Source organism: Galeopterus variegatus, unplaced genomic scaffold, assembly GCF_000696425.1.
Source record: "Galeopterus variegatus unplaced genomic scaffold, G_variegatus-3.0.2 Scaffold2829, whole genome shotgun sequence".
NCBI classification, from domain to species: Eukaryota; Metazoa; Chordata; class Mammalia; order Dermoptera; family Cynocephalidae; genus Galeopterus; species Galeopterus variegatus.
Genome location: NW_007728940.1, coordinates 190,588 through 208,423, shown reverse-complemented (window position 1 = coordinate 208,423; position 17,836 = coordinate 190,588). Strand labels below are relative to the sequence as shown.

Below are 17,836 nucleotides of genomic sequence, written 5' to 3'. Positions count from 1 at the left end.
CACAGCACTCTTCTCACTTTCCCAAAGGATCCAGGTTTCGTTTAAATGAAGATATTGACATTACCCAATTGCCAAGAGGAAGAGAATTAACCTGGTGGGTACCTCCCCTCAATTAACTGACTTTGGCTCCATTGTCTGTTTTTTGTCTTATCAGTTACAGTTTTATTGATGAACTCTCTCACAGTACAGATCAGGAAGAACAAAGTGATTTACCTAGAATCAACAGCTAATTAGTGGCTCAGCCAATTCCATATCCTGAGGCCCTCATTCCAAGTCCTGAGCTATTTCTGGGCTATGGGGTTAAAGGTAAGTTAGGGATGTCTCTGTTTCTGCAGCATTTTATAGTCTTTCAAAAGATTTTCCTGTACTTTCACTATTCATCCTCACAACATTCCTGTGAGGTAAACAAGTCAGCTACTAATCCTATATTAGGTACAAATAAAAATAGACTCAAAGAAGATATACAATTTGTCTAAAGTCACACAGTTATTTAGGGCAGAGCCAGGATGAGAGGCTAGCTCTGGTCATTTCCATGGAAACTGGGCCTTGTAATTGTCCTAAAGCCAAAAGGTTACTCCTGGAAAACTAGGTGGCCTGCTATAAACCCATATGAGAAATAACCAGGGAATAAATAATAGATGATTTTATCCTTCTTGCTGTTTATGCTATCCTTCCTCGTCTTTAATTGCTGGTAGAAACAGGCAGAACTAGAGAGGATATAGGGACTTCCAATTTTGGTCTTAATAGAGTAGCTGGTATTTGACTAACTCTCCTGACTGAAAACAACTCAAGAGGCTAGAAAAAATATGTAAAACAACACTTTGAAGGCCTTGCAGAGCAACCAGTGGAGGCAGGACTTGAGATATATGATCCTTGAGAGAAGGGAAGCACAAGAGTTGAGCTAAACATTCATCCTAGGTCTTTTTCAAGGGCATTCTATTTTGCAAATCAAAATGTAAGAAATAATACTCTAATCGTCTTAAAGGTTGAAGAGACAGAAGATGGAGTCTGGGGCAGTCAAAATGGCTGCAATTTGAGTGGAGAAATCATAAAAAGAAAAGAAGGAGGATCCCCAAAACCTGAAACCAAATTTCCAAGTCATTGACCAACTCATAAGGTTATAAGCTATAGATGTTCAGAAGGAAATGCCATGAAACTCAGCAGAAAACAAACACACACACACATGCACACACAAAACGGTAGCTGGAATGCTAAAGACCTAAGCAGAGATTTCAGCAATTGTGTAGTGCTGGAGAGATAAATTAGTTTCAAGCCCTACTGAGGACTTGGACTTTGATAAATATCTCAGGCTTCTACTGAGACCCTAACAGGACCATAATAAGAATTAAAGGGAATTAAACCTATGCCATAGGGGGAAAGCAAAGCTGAAATAACCAACACAGTCAAGCCTCAAACAAAGCCTTAGCAAGTTCAATTTAATCCATTTCTACCCTATCTGCCTATAGTGGATTGAATTATGTCCCCCCAAAACTCACTGAAGCTTGACTTGTGTCCCCTAAGACTTATTTATTAGAAGCTTAGTCCCCACTGTGACTGTTAAGAGGGTGGGAAATCCTATTATGGAAATTGAAAGGTGGAAACTTGAAGAGGTGATTGGATTGTAGGACTGTGCAGTAGTGAATGGATTAAAAATGGTGGTCAGGGGTGTCATTCTGAGGGCTTTAAAAGAAGAGGAGAGTCTGTCTTCCTCTCTCTCTCTCTCTCCCCTCTCTCCTCTCTCCTCTCTCCTCTCTCTGCTTCCATTATCTCACAATGTGAGGCCTGTGGGTCACTGTTGCCACCACCAGATGGACTTTGGACTTCCCAGCCTCAGAAAGTATAAGCAATAAATTTTGTTTTTCGTTATAAAAAACCCAGTTCCATGTATTTTGTTATAGCAACACAAAATGGACTAATTCACTGCCTGACAAAAGAAATGCTAACTCTCTTCAAAGATATAAAACATCATCCAGAGCATCTGCAAATTTTCAACTACACTGTCCAGCACCTATAAAAAATTATAAAGTATTACTAAAAAAATAGGATCAAATGACCAAACACCAAGAGAAACAAACAGACAATAGAAACAAACCCATAAGTGACTCAGATATTAAAGTTATCAGACAGGGACTTCAACATATAACTATTGCTATGGTTAACTCAGTTGATTAGAGCATAGTGTTATAACACCAAGGTCAAGAGTTCAGATCCCTGTACTGGCCAGCTGCCAAAACAAAATAACTATGGTTAATCTTTTCAAGAAAATGGGATAAGTGAACAAAATTCTGAACCTGGTAAAGAGGGTTCATCCAAAAAAAATTAACAAACTGCTAAAAGCCAAGTATTGGACAGTATAAGAACACAAAAAGCCTGGGAACCACAACACAAGGGAAAGGCATACCTAGTAAAAGGCTCTCCTTCACAGATCTCACCAAGTGCTCACTAGAAAGAGTATGGGCAAGATAGGAGAAATTACCTTCTCCTATGATGAGGCCTGGGGAAGGTGAGCAGCTGCCACTGTAGGAAAGACACAAAACTCTACCTGGATTTTTCTCAGCTACCTCCCCTACTGTAAAGTCTTTGGTCACTGGGGAAGGGAAAGAAAATGTTGCCATTCTCAGGCCACAAATGAAAACTCATTTCTAGGGGAAGTGAACAGGAAAAAAAATATTTATCTCTAAAAAGAGAGGCAGAAAACTACAATGGGTCCAGGTCATTAGAGATCCCTGATTGCTGCAGGAGGGAGGATCACTGATAATGCCCCACTGTCAAGACCCAGGGACACAGCACCTGTGCAAGATTGAGGGTGAACCTGAAAAACAAAGAGCACTCCCCTTCCTCACACCAGGATAGCAAGCATTGAGTAGAAAATAACAGACATCGACTTCTACAAGATGGGGGTAAATATGTGGAGAAAGACCTTCTCTAAGACATAGGTGCAAAGGGAAACCTTAAAGCTGAAGGTCAAACAGTTATCAAGAAAAAGCCTCAGAGGGGCTGAACGGTTCGCTCAGTTGGTTAGAGCACGGTGTTATAACACCAAGGTCAAGGGTTTGGATCCCCATACTGGCAGCTGCCAAAAAAGAAAAAAGAAAAGAAAAGAAAAATCCTCAGACCCACTTCAACAAATCCAGCTCAACTCCTGACTGAATTGACTGAACCCCAAACACTAAAGGTTTAGCTATAGAAAATACATGCCCATTTCCAGGCATAAAAACCATCTGCCCTAGTCTCTACTGTTCTACACAAGATGTCTGGTTTCAACCCAAAAGTTATTTATAAATAAAGAACCAAGAAAAATCATACCCTGACAAGATAATGCAACACCAGAATCAGAATCAGCTATAATCGAGATGTTGTGACTATTATATGTTGGAATTTAGAATAATTATGATTAGGGCCGGCCCCATGGCGCACTCGGGAGAGTGCGGCACTTGGGTGCGCAGCGGCGTACACGCAGCGGCACACCCACCACGGGTTCAGATCCTACATGGGGATGGCCGGTGCGCTCACTGGCTGAGCGCGGTGCGGACGACACCAAGCCAAGGGTTGCGATCCCCTTACCGGTCATGCACAAAAAAAAAAAAAACCTACTTTAGGGGCCAACCCCATGGCGCACTCAGGAGAGTGCAGCGCTGGGAGCACAGAAGCGCTCCTGCTGCAGGTTCAGATCCTATATGGGGATGGCCAGTGCACTCACTGGCTGAGCGTGGTGCAGCCGGTCACAAAAAAGAAAAAAAAAAAGAAGAAGAAGAATGATTAACACGTTAAAAGCTCTAGTGGAAAAGGAGGACAACATGCATAAAGAGATGAGGACTGTCAAGAGAGAAGAAAACTACAAGAAAGAATCAACTGGAAGTGCTAAAAATGAAAAACATGGTAATAGATGTGAAGAATGTCTCTAAAGTCTCATTGGTAGACTCAAGTCAACCAAAGAATCAGTGATCTTGAAGATAAATCAACAGAAGTTACCCAAAATGAAACACAAAGTAAAAAGGGGGGTGAGAAGGGGGCAAGAGGAGAGAAAGCAGAATGGAGCATCCAAGAGCTAAAGAAAACACATGATCTAACAAATATCAAATGATCTAACATACACATGATTGGAATCCCAGAAAAAGGGGAGAAAGAGAGAGAGGGAGAGAAGAAATATTTGAAGAGATAATGGCTGAGAACTTTCCAAAATTGATAAAAGATGCCAAACCACATATCCAAGAAGTTCAAAGACCACAAAGCAAAATAAATACCAGGACACACACACACACATACCCCTAGACACATAATATTTAGACTGCTAAAAAAGAAAGATAAAGAGTAAATCTTGAAGTCAACTAAAGAGAAAGAAAACATATCACATACAGAGGAATAACAAACAGAATTGTAGCAGACTTCATGAAGAAATTATGCAAAAGAAGACAAGGAAAAGAGTAAATCTTGAAGTCAACTAAAGAGAAAGAAAACATATCACATACAGAGGAATAACAGAATTGTAGCAGACTTCATGAAGAAATTATGCAAAAGAAGACAAGGTAAAAGAATAATTCTAAAAACAAAATTCAGGGGGAAAAAAATCTGTCAATCCAGAATTCTTTTTCCAGCACAGATAGCTTTCAAAAGTGAAAGAAAAATAAGACTTTTTTCAGACAAAAACAGAGCGTATTTATTACCAGTAAAATCTACACAAGAAGAAATAGTAAAAGGAGCGTTCGAAGTGGAAAGAATATGATACCAGAAAGAAACTTGTATCTACACAAGAAATGAGGAGTGCTGGAAGTGGTATCAAAGAAAGTAAACATAAAATTCACTTTAAAAAACTTTAACTGCTCTAAAAGATGACTTTCTAAAGCAAAAATAGCATAAATGTATAATGTGTTTATAGCATATGTAACAATAAAATATATAGTGCAATGAATGGAAGAAAGGAATTGGTAGTGCTATTGTGTCTTTATACTACTATGAAGTTGTATAATATTACTTGAACATATAATCTGATTAATTAATGATGTGTATTACAAACCCTAGGGCAAACATGAAAAAAGAAAAATTTACACAAGCACAAATAATAAGCCAATAGTGGAGATAAACTGAAATAATAAAAAATACTCAATCCAAAAGAAGGCAAAAATAAAGAAACAAAAACCAAAAGGAACAAAAAGAAAACACCTAGCAAAATGGTAGATTTTAATCTAATCATGTTAATAATTAAATATAAATAGTCTAAACCCACGGAAAAAAATAGTTTGCCAGTTTGTATTAAAAAAAAAGGAAGATCCGACTATACACTGTCTATAAGAAACCTACTTTAATAGAAAAGCCTACTTTAAATATAAAAGCCAACTCTAAATATAAAAACATAGAATAAAAGTAAAATAATGGAAAAATATAATATGATAACATCAATTTTTAAAAGCTGGATTAAAAAGCTATATTAATATCAGAAAAAGGAGGCTTCAGAGCAAAGATTAACAGAGATAAAGAAGAGCATTACATTAATGGAAAAGAGTGAATTCACCAAGAATACATGACAATCCTAAATGAGTGCAGACTAAACAATATAGCTTCAAAGACTATAAGGCAAAAACCAATAAAATTTAAGGGAGAAATGGACATGTCCACAATTATGACTGGAGAGTTTAACACTCTTTTCTCAGTAATTGATAGAATGAGTAAGTAAACAGAAATACATGAGGAAATAGAAGACCTAAACATCACTAGCAATCTACTTGACCCAATTGACACTTTTAGAATATTTCACCCAACAAGAGCAGAACATACATTAACTTTAAGTGCACACAAAACATTCACCAAAGTAGACAATATTCTGGGCCATAAAACAAATCTTTGCACATTTAAAAGAATTGAAATAATACAAAATATGTTCTAATACAATAATGGAATTAAACTAGGAATCATTAACAAAAAGACATCTTGAGAGTCTCAAAATATTTGGAAATTATGCAAGACAGTTGTAAATAATCCATGAGTCAAAGAAGTCATAAGGTAAATTAGAAAATATTTTAATAGAATGGAAATGAACACATGTCAAAATCTGTGTTATGCAATTCAAGTAACACTTATGTTAGAAAAGAAAAAAATATCTAAAATCAATCATCTGAACTTCTACTTCAAGAAACTGGAAATAGAAGAGCAAATTAAACCCAACACAGGCTGAAGGAAATCATTAAGAAGAGAAATCAAGAAAGGGAGAACAGAAAAACAATAAAGAAAATCAATGAAATGAAAAGCTGATTCTGGCTTCTGGTCAAGATGGCAAAAGAGGCGATTACCAGCATTACTTTCTCCCCCATATCAACCAATTTACAACTATTAAGAAGCAACTACAGCCAAGCTGGGGCTCAGGGGAAAAGGAGGACAGACCTATAGAGTTCATGAAGGCAGGAGAAGCCACAATGAGAGAAAGAAAGGATCACTCCTACCATTTTGAATCCTGGCCACTTCAAGGCTGGAGCTGCTGAGCACACAGAGCAAGAGTTGGCAAAAGCCACAGCTGTACCCTTCCTATGAAGTTGCAGGGGAGAAGAGAGCTGTGATGGCCCTCAGGCCAGCAGGACCACTAACAGGGTTCCCATGTACCCGCATAGTTGTGAGAAGCCAGAGCAACTGAAAAAATTTGCCGCTGAGAAGCCAGTGAGTCGTCACAAGCGACTGGCATATGGCCTGTCCCATGGGAAGTTTTTGGAGTACAGGTGGTGGGGGAGACAAGCCCACTGGGGAACATTAGGGCACAGCATGGACAGCTGATCTGCCCCCCAATCAGTGCAGGACCACTCAGTGGAGACTGGTCAGGAATATAGAACTTCAGGGGGAACAGTTTACTGACAAGACTCAGGTCCAGACCAGAGTTTCTACACATAAAACCTGAGCTTCACAAAAAGCCTTCTCCAGGAAATCAGCAACAAAGCAGCAATTTAGCTCAACCACAGGACTCAAGTGCTGGTCCCCACATGAAGTTCCCCCATTTTAGAAGTAAGCAAAGGACAACAAATTAGTTCTGGTGCAGAGTTTAAGTGGTGTGGGCAGCTAATAATCCAACACAGAACTGAAAGAAAAAACAAAATATCCACAGACCAGAGACAAAGTTTGATAGTAACTATGAAAAGGTCTTACTTCACCAAAGAACACCTATAAAACTTAGAAGGACTGGAAGCCTCCTAGGCCCCCAAGCCAGGGAGGCCATGCCCCCTGACACCCACAACCAGCCCAGTAATGACCACTGAGCTGCCGCAGGAAACACTCCAAGCTCCCAAGCCAGGGCAGTGGGGGACCAAGGGCTTTGGCCACAACCCCTGACATCTGCATTCAGCCCAGCAATGACCAAGCAACCACTGGAAGCCCTCTGGTCTCCCCTGCAGGAAGGAGGGAGGTGCCATGGGCCTCAACCATGCCCTCCCTCCTTCCTCCTTCTCCCACCTTATTTCCTTCCCCCTTCCCCTCTCGCCCTCCCACCCAACTGCTCCACAACAGCAACTTAGAATGTAAAAATAGATGGAGCCGGGGACCAAACCCTCCTCCTGCAACCAGGCAAGAAGCACGCCAATAATACCACTTCCATGTGGGTGGCCCACCACAACCATGACAATAGTCACAGCTGCAGCAAAAGCAGCTAGACACCACAATCACTGTGCAGAGGGCCTGCCAGTCAATTGAGTGCATTGACACAAGGAGAGTCATCAGCAGAAAAGAAGAGGATGTCTCTCTCCACAAAGCCCATTCCAGAGTGATAGAAGAAGCATCTGCTCTACAATAATAGTGGGGGACCTCAACACACCTCTCCCAGCATTGGATAGATCACCTAGGCAACAAATCAACAGAGTAACTGTTACTCTTTCAGAAGGAGAGAAAAAATCTAGGGTTATCAGAAGGGGGAGGGAGAGGGAGAGGGGGATGGGGAGAGATTGGATACGGGGCATAAAGAATAAGCACAATTTGTAATAACATATATGCTAATAATATTGATTTGAACAACATACGTCAATGTTGAACCCACGAAATATGTATAATCAATTATGATTCAACAAATAAATAAATAAATACAGAGATTATGGTTACCACATCTATTATCTTCCTGTTAATTGCCTTTGCAACATATATTGTGTTTGCTCTGTTTTTTTGATTGGGTATTATAGACTTATAATTTTGATAATGCATTATGTTATACCCAAGTCAAAATAATATGGCTTTTTTCATTTTCTAATACAAATTTTTATTCTATATTCTAGAAGTTTATCTAAATTGCTTTATTATAAAGACTGTAACATGATGATACCTGTTTTTTTACAGTTCTTGAGATAACCAGTACTGTTTCTTATGAAAGGGTGATAAGCTGATATTCTTTTTGGAGTAAAGGTTATCTGCAATCTTATTTCTGCATTATTTCAAAATTCATTTTCAGTGAATCAGCTTGTGACTCAGTTGGCAGAATAGAATACTGTTGAAATTAAAATGTCTTTTTTTATGTAATTGGATTTTGAAAATGGACTTGATTTAATTGTTGTTTTTATTTCCAATTCCCAATGTGGACTACAGTCTTCTCACCAAAGAAAACCTTTCCACATCTGTGAACTTCACATTTAACTTTAGCTAGCCATCTTGCTTATTATTGGCAACAACTATTGGTGCAGGATAATTTCAAACCCACAGCATTAAGGGAAGAAGATAATTTTGATTGTCAATTGAAATTTGGTTTTAAAGTCTATCTTAAATGTTTTCTTTGTTGAATTTTATTACTTAAATTTGTCTTGTTTATGACCAACATAAAATTTGCATGACCTGCCAAATCCAAAAGGAAAATATCCATAAGCATGCCATAATGCTGTTTAACAGCTCTCTTTCTAATACAATGTTTTTATTAAATCTAGCAATGTAATAAAAAAAGAAAAGCTGATTTTTTTGCTTATAAATATCCTCTACAAGATGAAAAGCTGATTCTTTAAAAATATCAATAAAATTGATAAGCCTTTAACTAGAATGATTAAGAAGAAACAAATTACAACTATCAGGAATAAAAGAGGGGACACCACTACATCTCCTCAATACATTAAAAGATAATAAGGAAATAGTAAAAACAACTTTATTTCCATAAATTCAACAACTGAGATGAAACAAATTCCATGAAACAACAAAATTGCCAAAGCTCACTTAAGATGAAAGACATACCTAAAATAGACCTATGTCTATTTGTAAATTGAATGTATACTTACTTACTGAATTTATACTTTAAAAACTTACAACAAAGAAAAGTCCATATCCAGATGTCTTCAAATATTCAAATTCTACCAGATAGTGAAGAAAGAAATAACATCAATTTTCATAAACGCTTCCAGAATATTGAAGAGGAGGGAACACTGATGACCCATTTAGGAGGTCTGATACAAAAACCAGACAGTAAGACACAAGAAAAGAAAGCTACAGAGGTAGTGATATGACACTGCTCACACACAACCTGCTGAGCTCTCATGTGTCGGGGGTGGAGCCCCATGGCTTCCCTCTGCACCTCCGGGCCACCAAGGTTCACATCAACCCTGTGGCATTCAATCTCCAACTTTGTGACACATATAATACCCAAGGGGGAGTGGATGGCACTTCTGGACCTGGTTGAGGTGTCCAAAGGACCGATTCAACAGTATGAACATGCTGAGAAATTTCTGAGGAAGATGTACCATGCACTGCTGGAGGTGGATGTGTTGAAAGGCACCCTGCAATGCCCAGAATCTGGATGTCTGTTCCCCATCAGCCATGGGATCCCCAACATGCTGCTGAATGATGAGGAAACCAAGACTTAACCACACCATGGTTTCATTTTGTGACCATGCATTTCATTGTTTATGTATATCCTGTTTACTAGTTCTTCTATGTGTGCCCCCAACCCTTGACCCAATGACACACCAAACATACAGTGATCCTGAGTTTGATAGTATATTTTTTCTTTCTCATTAAAGGTTCAAAACCAAAAAAGAAAGAAAGAAAAAAAGAAAGAAAGCTATAGATCAACATACCACATGGACATATATGAAAAAAAATCCTCAACAAAATACTAGAAAATCAAATCCAGAAAGATATAAAAAGTATATCATGACCAAGTGAAATTTATCCTCGGAATGAAAGGCTGTCCAACATTTGAAAATCAATGCAATCAACAGACTAAAGAAGAAAAACCATATTATTATCCCCATATATTCAGAAAAAATAATTAACAAAGCTCTACATTTATTTAAAATAAAAACTTTTAGCAAACTAAGAATAGAAGGCATTTTCTTCAACCTCATAAGGGATATCAACAATAAACCTTCAGCTAACATCATTTTTAATAGTGAAAAACCAGATGTTTGCTCCCTAAGATCAGGAACAAAAATGTCTGCATTCACCACTCTCTTTCAACATCATACTGCAGGTCATAGCAAATGCAATAAGGTAAGAAAATACCTAAAAGACATACAGATTGGAAGGAAGAAATGAAATTTTCTCTGTTCACAGACAACATGTTTTCTTATGTAAAAAATCTCAAAAGATCTACTAAAAAAAATAAATAAACTACCAGAATTAATAAGTGAATTAGCTAGGTAACAGTATTCAAGGTCAATAACAAAATTCAATGGTATTTCTGTATTCTAGCAATGAATAATTGAAAACTGAAATTTAAAAAAACAATACCATCTGCCAGAGCACCAAAAAACCATGAAATAATTAGGTTTAAATGTAAGAAAAGATGTAGAATCTGGATGCTGAAAACTATAAAATTTTGGTGAAAGAAATTAAAGAACACAAATAAGTGGACACATATACCATGTTTATGAATTGGAAGACTCCATGTTGTTGAAATGTCAATTCTTCCCAAACTGATCTACAGATTTAAATCAATCTCAATTGGGCTGGCAGGTTAGCTCATTTGGTTAGAGCATGGTGTTGATAAGAACAAGGCCAATGGTTCAGATTCCCATACAGGCCAACTGCAAAAATAAATAAATAAATAAATGCTAATCAAAATCCCAGCAGCATTTTTTGAAAAAATTAACAAGCTGAGGGCTGGCCCGTGGCTCACTTGGGAGAATGTGGTGCTGATAACACCAGCCAAGGGTTAAGATCCCCTTACCGGTCATCTTTTTTAAAATAAATAAATAAATAAAATTTAACAAGCTGAGTCTCAAATTTATATAGAAAGTCAGAGGAACTAGCATAGTCAACACAATTTTGAAAAACAGCAAAGTTGAAAGATTTCAAGACTGTTATGGACCGAATATTTGCATCCTCCCCAAAATTCATATGTTGAAGCCCTAACCTCCAATGTGGTGGCATTTAGAAATGGGGCCATTAAGAAGTAATTAGGGTTAATTAGTTCATAAGGGTTGGGACCTCATGATGGGGTTAGTGTCTGTATAAGAAGAAGAGGAGATTCCCCTCACCCCACATGTGAGCACAGAGGTAAGCTCATGGGATGTTGCAGCTAGAAGGTGGCTGTTTGCAAGCCAGGAAGAGAGCCCTCACATGAACCCAACCATGGTGGCACCCTAATCTCCTAATATCCAGCCTCCAGAACTGGGAAAAAGTAAATTTTTGTTATTTAAGTGACCCAATCTATAATATTTTGTTACAGCAACCTGAATAGACTAAGACAAAGACTACTGTAAAAGGACAGTAACTAAAACAGTCTGGTATGTCTTAGTTTATTTTTCACAGTCCTGGAGACTGAAAGTCTAAGATCAAGTTGCCAGCTGGTTAGATTCTGGTTAGGGCCCTCCTCCGGGGTGCAGATTGCCATCTTCTTGTTGTATTCTCACACATAAAAAGGGCAAGAGAGCTCTCTCAGGTCCCTTTTATAAGGGCACTAATCCCATTCATGAAGTCCTTCACCCTCATGGCCTAATTGCCTTCCAAAGATCCTACCTCCTAATACAATCACATTGGGGCTGAGGATTCAGTCCATAATATGCTCTCAGGGAAAGAATTGACACATAGTTCAATAGAACAGAAGAGAGCACAGAAATAGACTCATATATGTGCGGTCAATTGATTTTCTACAAAGTTGTGAAAGCAATTCAATGTAGAAAGAATAATGTTTTCAAGAAATGACACTGGAACAATTGGATAACCATATGCAAAAAAGAAAAGAAACCCACCCTCAATTCATAACTTGTACCATATTTAAAAAGTAACTCAAAATGGATGATAGACCTAAATCTACAGCCCAAAACTATAAAACTTCTAGAAAAAAAAAATAGGAGAAAATCTGTGTTATCTTGGGCTAGGCAAAGATTTCTTAAATGTAACACAAAAAGCACAATCCACGAGAGAAAAATTAATAAATTAGACTTCATCAAAATTAAGAACTTCTGGTCTTTAAGACATCATAAAGTAAATGAAAAGACACCACAAATAGGTAGAAAATATTTGCAAATCACAAATCTGATGAAAGACTTGTATGTAGAATATATTTTAAAACTTCGAAAACACAATGTGAAGAAAAACAAGCAAACAACTAGATAAATAAATGGGCAAAAGACAAATAGCACTTTATCAAAGAAAATATACAAATGGTGAAAAAAAAAGCATATGAAAAGATTCTACATCATTAGTCATTAGGAAAAGACAAATTAAAACTATAATGAGATGCCACTCCACATCCATTCAAATGGCTAAAACTAAAAGAAAGAAAGGAAGGAAGGAGGGAAGGGAGAGAGGGAAGGAGGGAAGAAGAAAGGAAAAAAGGACAATACCAAGTCCTGATGTGTTTTTAGAGCAACTAGAATTCTCACGCACTGCTGGCAGAAATTGTTTCCACAAGCGTATGCAAAGACAAGTTTAAAAAAAGCTACTTTATGGGCCGGCCTGGTGGCACACTGCTACAGTGCGACGCTTGGGAGCGCGGTGGTGCTCCCGCCGAGGGTTCGGATCCCACATACAGACCGGTTCCCGCTCGCTGGCTGAGCGAGGTGCGGGTGCAGCACTGGGGGTTGCGATCCCGTTGCCGATCCCGGTCCAGTGCGGGCGCAACACTGAGGGTTGCGATCCGTTGCCGGACACAAAAAAAGTGCGGGCGCAACACTGAGGGTTGTGATCCGTTGCTGGACACGAAAATAAATAAATAAATAAATAAGTAAGTAAATAAATAAATAAATAAATAAAGCTACTTTACATTATAATTTTAAAATAGTGTGTCTTCAAATTTTTTCTGTTTTCCCTCTCTGTCCTCTCTTCCTGGGACTCAAATTATACGTATGAGGGTACATTGAAAAGTTCACGGAAAAATAGAATTAAAAGATAATGCTAATCTTTCCATGAACTTTTTGAATACCCTTGTACGCTAGGCCACTGATGATATTCCACAGATCTTTAATACAGTGTTCTTTTTTTTTCAGTCTTTTTAATCTCTGTGTTTCTTTTTAGATAGTTTTCACTGCTATATCTTTATGTTCACTAATCTTTTCTTCTACAATGTCTAAGCTGCTTTTAATCTCATCAGGTATACTTTTCACTTCAGCTATTGTATTTTTCATCTCCAGAGGTTCAATTTCATACCTCTTTTTAAATCCTCTATTTCTCTCCTCATGAAGCTCATTACTTCCTCTATCTCCATGAATGCACTTTTATGTGTTAAAATACCTGTTGTAATGGTTTTGTGTTCTAATTCTATCATCTGTGTCATTTCTATATTTGTTCCTATTGACTGTCTATTTTCCCTTTTTTGTGGGTCTTATTTTATGCTTTATTGCATGTTGGGTAAACTAAAGTATGATGACAGTTAATATGAGTTTTATGTAGTCAGGTGCTGGATTTTTCTGTATTTCTTTAGATATTTTTGGACTTCATTCTGGGGTGTAGTTAATTTACTTGGAATAAGTTAGTTGAATCTATCAAAGCATGCTTTTATGCTTATTAGGCAGGTCCAGAACAGCCTTTAATCTAGGACTGATTTGGCTCTACTATAGAGGCAATCCTATTCTGAGAATTTTACTCAGTGCTCCAGGAGTTAAAAGGTCTTTGGCTAATAGGTTCCCAGCCCTGTGTGAGTTCTAAGGGTTTTGTTGCCTGCTCTTTTCCAGTAGTTTTTCTCAGAACTCAATTGTTTTCTCACATGCATGTACTGATCAGCTTTCTGAGCAGCTTTCTTCTCCTCGATACTTTACCCTGTGAATTCTAGGCACCTTGGCCTCCCTGAAATCTGACCTCTGTCTAACCACTGGTCTCTATCCCACTTCCCTGAGCTCTGGCCTGCAAACTCTCCTCAGACGGTGAGCTGAGACAATCGTAGGGCCCATCTTGTTTCCCATCTTGCAGGGATCACCATCCTGCACTACCCATTGTCCAATATCTGAAAACCGTTGTTTCATATACTTTGTCAGGACTTTTAGTTGTTCAAGGTGTGAGGGTAAATCTGATCCCTGTTATGCTATCTTGGCCAGAAGTAGGAGTCTATAAATAATTACCAAGTGTCTAATATTGTGCTGGACACAGCCTTTGATGTTGAGGAAATAGGAGTGACCCAAACAGACAATGGTCCTTCCTCCAGGAAGACACAATTTAGTGAAGACCCATGAAGACAAGTATTGGATCCTATGGTAAGAATGGATATAATCACAAAGTTTTCACTTCTCCCCTGATAGAGAACTTCCAGATGTAAAGCTGTAGCTTCAAACAGTAGCAGATTGCACAGGACGGCAGGAGTGGGGGATGGGGAGAACTATATAAAAAATATTGCCTACAATTTTGTAAATAGAATGGCTATTTGGCCATAACGAAACTGCATTAGTTTATGAACTAACTTGGATAACTAAAATGGCCATTTAAAAAAATCCCTGTGAGGCTGAGTTAACTCATGTGATATGCTTTGCTCAGTGCTCAGTATGGACTGTTTCTCACCTCACTTCAATTCAATCCAACAAATATTCATGAACTCAAACCCACATCTCAGAGTAGTGTCGGTGCCCTTATACCCACTCCTGTACAACTTTTACGAGTATTCCTATTGTCTTCTACCCCACATTCAAAATTCTCTCCTGTCCAGGAGCAGCTACATAACTGGCAGGGCCAAGTGCAAAGTGAAAATGCAAGTCTCCTGTCCAAAAAGTATTAAGAATTTCAAGACAGCAACAACGGAGCATTTAACAAAGCACAGGGCCCTGCTGAGAGTGGGCCCTGTGTAACTGCCCAAGTCACACACCCATGAAGTCCTTCCACCCCATCTCACCTCCAGAAAAGTTCCAGTCTCCTCTGTGATGCCCTCAGCCATCTGATGGACAGACAGAAAGCCTCTCCAGCAGCCAGCAATACAGTTAAAACACACACACACGGCCGGCCCGTGGCTCACTCGGGAGAGTGCAGTGCTAATAACACCAAGGCGGTGGGTTTGGATTCCATATAGGGATGGCCGGTTCGCTCACTGGCTGAGAGTGGTGCTGACAACACCAAGCCAAGGGTTAAGATCCCAGTCATCTTTTAAACACACACACACCCCAACCAAAATACTCACCACCAGCAGTTCAAATGTACAGTGCTTCCTAGGACTACTACACAGCAGGTACTTACTAAATACTTACTGAATAACGAATAATAAAGAAAACACAAGTTATGCTTTAATCTAAAGGAAAGGAGCTAGCTAGCTAGCTTTGGACAGCAGGATCTTACTGGCATTCCTGAAATCTCCCCACATGGGTGACCCCTTTCTGAGCTCCAAGTTCAGGTCTGCCAGTGTTAATGCAGTGCTAATAAATGTCATTTAACAACCTTTGGAGAAAATACAGAAAGTTCATTTAAAATGGGAGAATTATATTTAGAGGAAAGGGTGAGAACCAATGAACTGAAATTTTCAACTTTTTTATCACTGGCTGAGCTAATATTAGGTGGATATATTACATTACCATATTATCATCAAAGAAAGAGAACAGAAGGGCCGGCCCGTGGCTCACTGGCTGAGCGTGGTGCTGATAACACCAAGTCAAGGGTTAAGATCCCCTTACCGGTCATCTTTACAAAAAAAGAAAAAGAAGAAAGAGAACAGATCTGGAAATTATCCTGCTTCCTGGGGGATAATTAAAGAAATCAAAGTTCCAAGGAGGAGTACGAGGAGGCCCAGCTGCCCCTCTCTTGCTCAATTCCATCTGGCCTTGGGGCCAGATAAATAGCTAAATATAACAGAAATATAACAGATAAATAGATAACAGATAAAGAAAACAGAGAAGTAACTGTTATCTGGGGGTGTGGAGCAGGTTACGTTGTAGAATCACAAAGATTCTAATAACATTGAGCTCTAACGAACTGAGCTAACCAGCCAGCCCTTTTTTTTTTTTTTTTTTTGGCAACTGGCCAGTACAGGGATCCAAACCTTTGACCTTGCTGTTATAACAAGAATCATATAGAATCTTAGAGCAAAATGGACCTTTTAAGATCTTCCTGCCAACCCCAACTGCCTTGGCTGCGGAAAGTGAAGTCCTCAAGCCACAGGAGTTGCCCAGTGGACATGTCGTAGGGATCCTCTGCTCTGCTGGTCACACAGTCGGTACCCCCCATGAACCTGGCAGCCCATCACACACCTCCCACTTCATGGAGATGACATCCTGCCCCTCTCTCTAACTCTGACCTCTCACCCATAAATCTGTCTTTGCAAACACCTGAAGGTCATGTCATATCCACTTAGGTGACCCACTGATACCTCAGAGTCAGTGTGTCCTGAACAAGAACTTACTGTTCTTCTCAGGGGGCACCTCCCCAAATCCTCTCCCTTACTCTTCAGGCAGAGCAAAGCATTCCTTACACTTGCTTCTCTGGTTCTGTCCCCATATCAGAATGTTCTTCATCTGAGCCTGTGGCAGAGCTCAGTACTGTGTCTTCGTGTCCTCTCACCAGAGGGGAAGTTCCTTCAGGGAGAACTTGTGAAGTAGAAAAAAAGGCCTGGGGTAGAATGCAAAGGGAAGCACTTTAAGACACAGTTCTTCAACATCACAGTTTTGGATCGGGTTGATCCTCAACAGCAGGCCATTTGAGTTGCTGGGGGCAGTTAAAACAGCAGGTTTAAAAGGGTGGTGATGACAAGTGTTTTCCAAGAACCCTGTATTAGTCCATTTCTGTTGCTTATAAAAGAAATACCTGAAACTGGGTAATTTATAAAAAAACAATTTTTATTGCTTACAGTTTCAGAAGCTGGTAAGTCCAAAGTCCAGGAAACACTTCTGGTGAAGGCCTTTTTGGTGGTGACAGAGATGCAAGGGTCTCACATGGCAGAATGTTGGAACAGAGAGAGAGCTAACTTCTCACTCCTCCTTTTAAAGCCCTCAAAACCATACCCATGACCACCATTAAACCATCAACTTGTGAATCCATTTACTTGGGCATGGTCCTCACAATCTAATCACCTCTTCAAGGCCCTAACTTTCAATTACCATAATAGGATTTCCCACCCTCTTAACACTGTCACAGAGGGGATCAAGTCTCAGTGAGGTGGCAGGGTGTGGGGGGATATGCAATCCACAGTAGACCTCATTGTTTTTATAGTGTCTTATATATACAATTATAGTTGGGTTTTTTTTTTCATCGTTTTTATTTCTAATGGAATTCTATACTTTCTGAAATTTTCCTGCAAGGAGGTGGTCTTTTTCTCTCTAGCTTTGTTGCACACAGCAGGCTCCTTTCTGAGCGTTAAGACACTGAATGCGCAAAGTGGGTGGAAATAGAGGTGGAAAATGAAAACTGCCCTCCACCCAGCAGCACCAGTCTTGGCCAATTCCATGATCAGGTGCTGGGTAGCCTGCTTTTTTAGTAAAAAGTTTCTAGAAACACCTGATTGAAAGATAATTAAACATTATCTGACCACAAAGAGTAGAGTGAGAAT

At 39.1% G+C, this 17,836-nt stretch overlaps 1 pseudogene; it reads left to right on the top strand.

The window, feature by feature from the left end:
* Positions 1–9,439: 9,439 nt before the first annotated feature.
* LOC103599025 lies at positions 9,440–9,800 on the top strand (annotated as a pseudogene).
* The last annotated feature ends 8,036 nt before the right edge of the window (positions 9,801–17,836 follow it).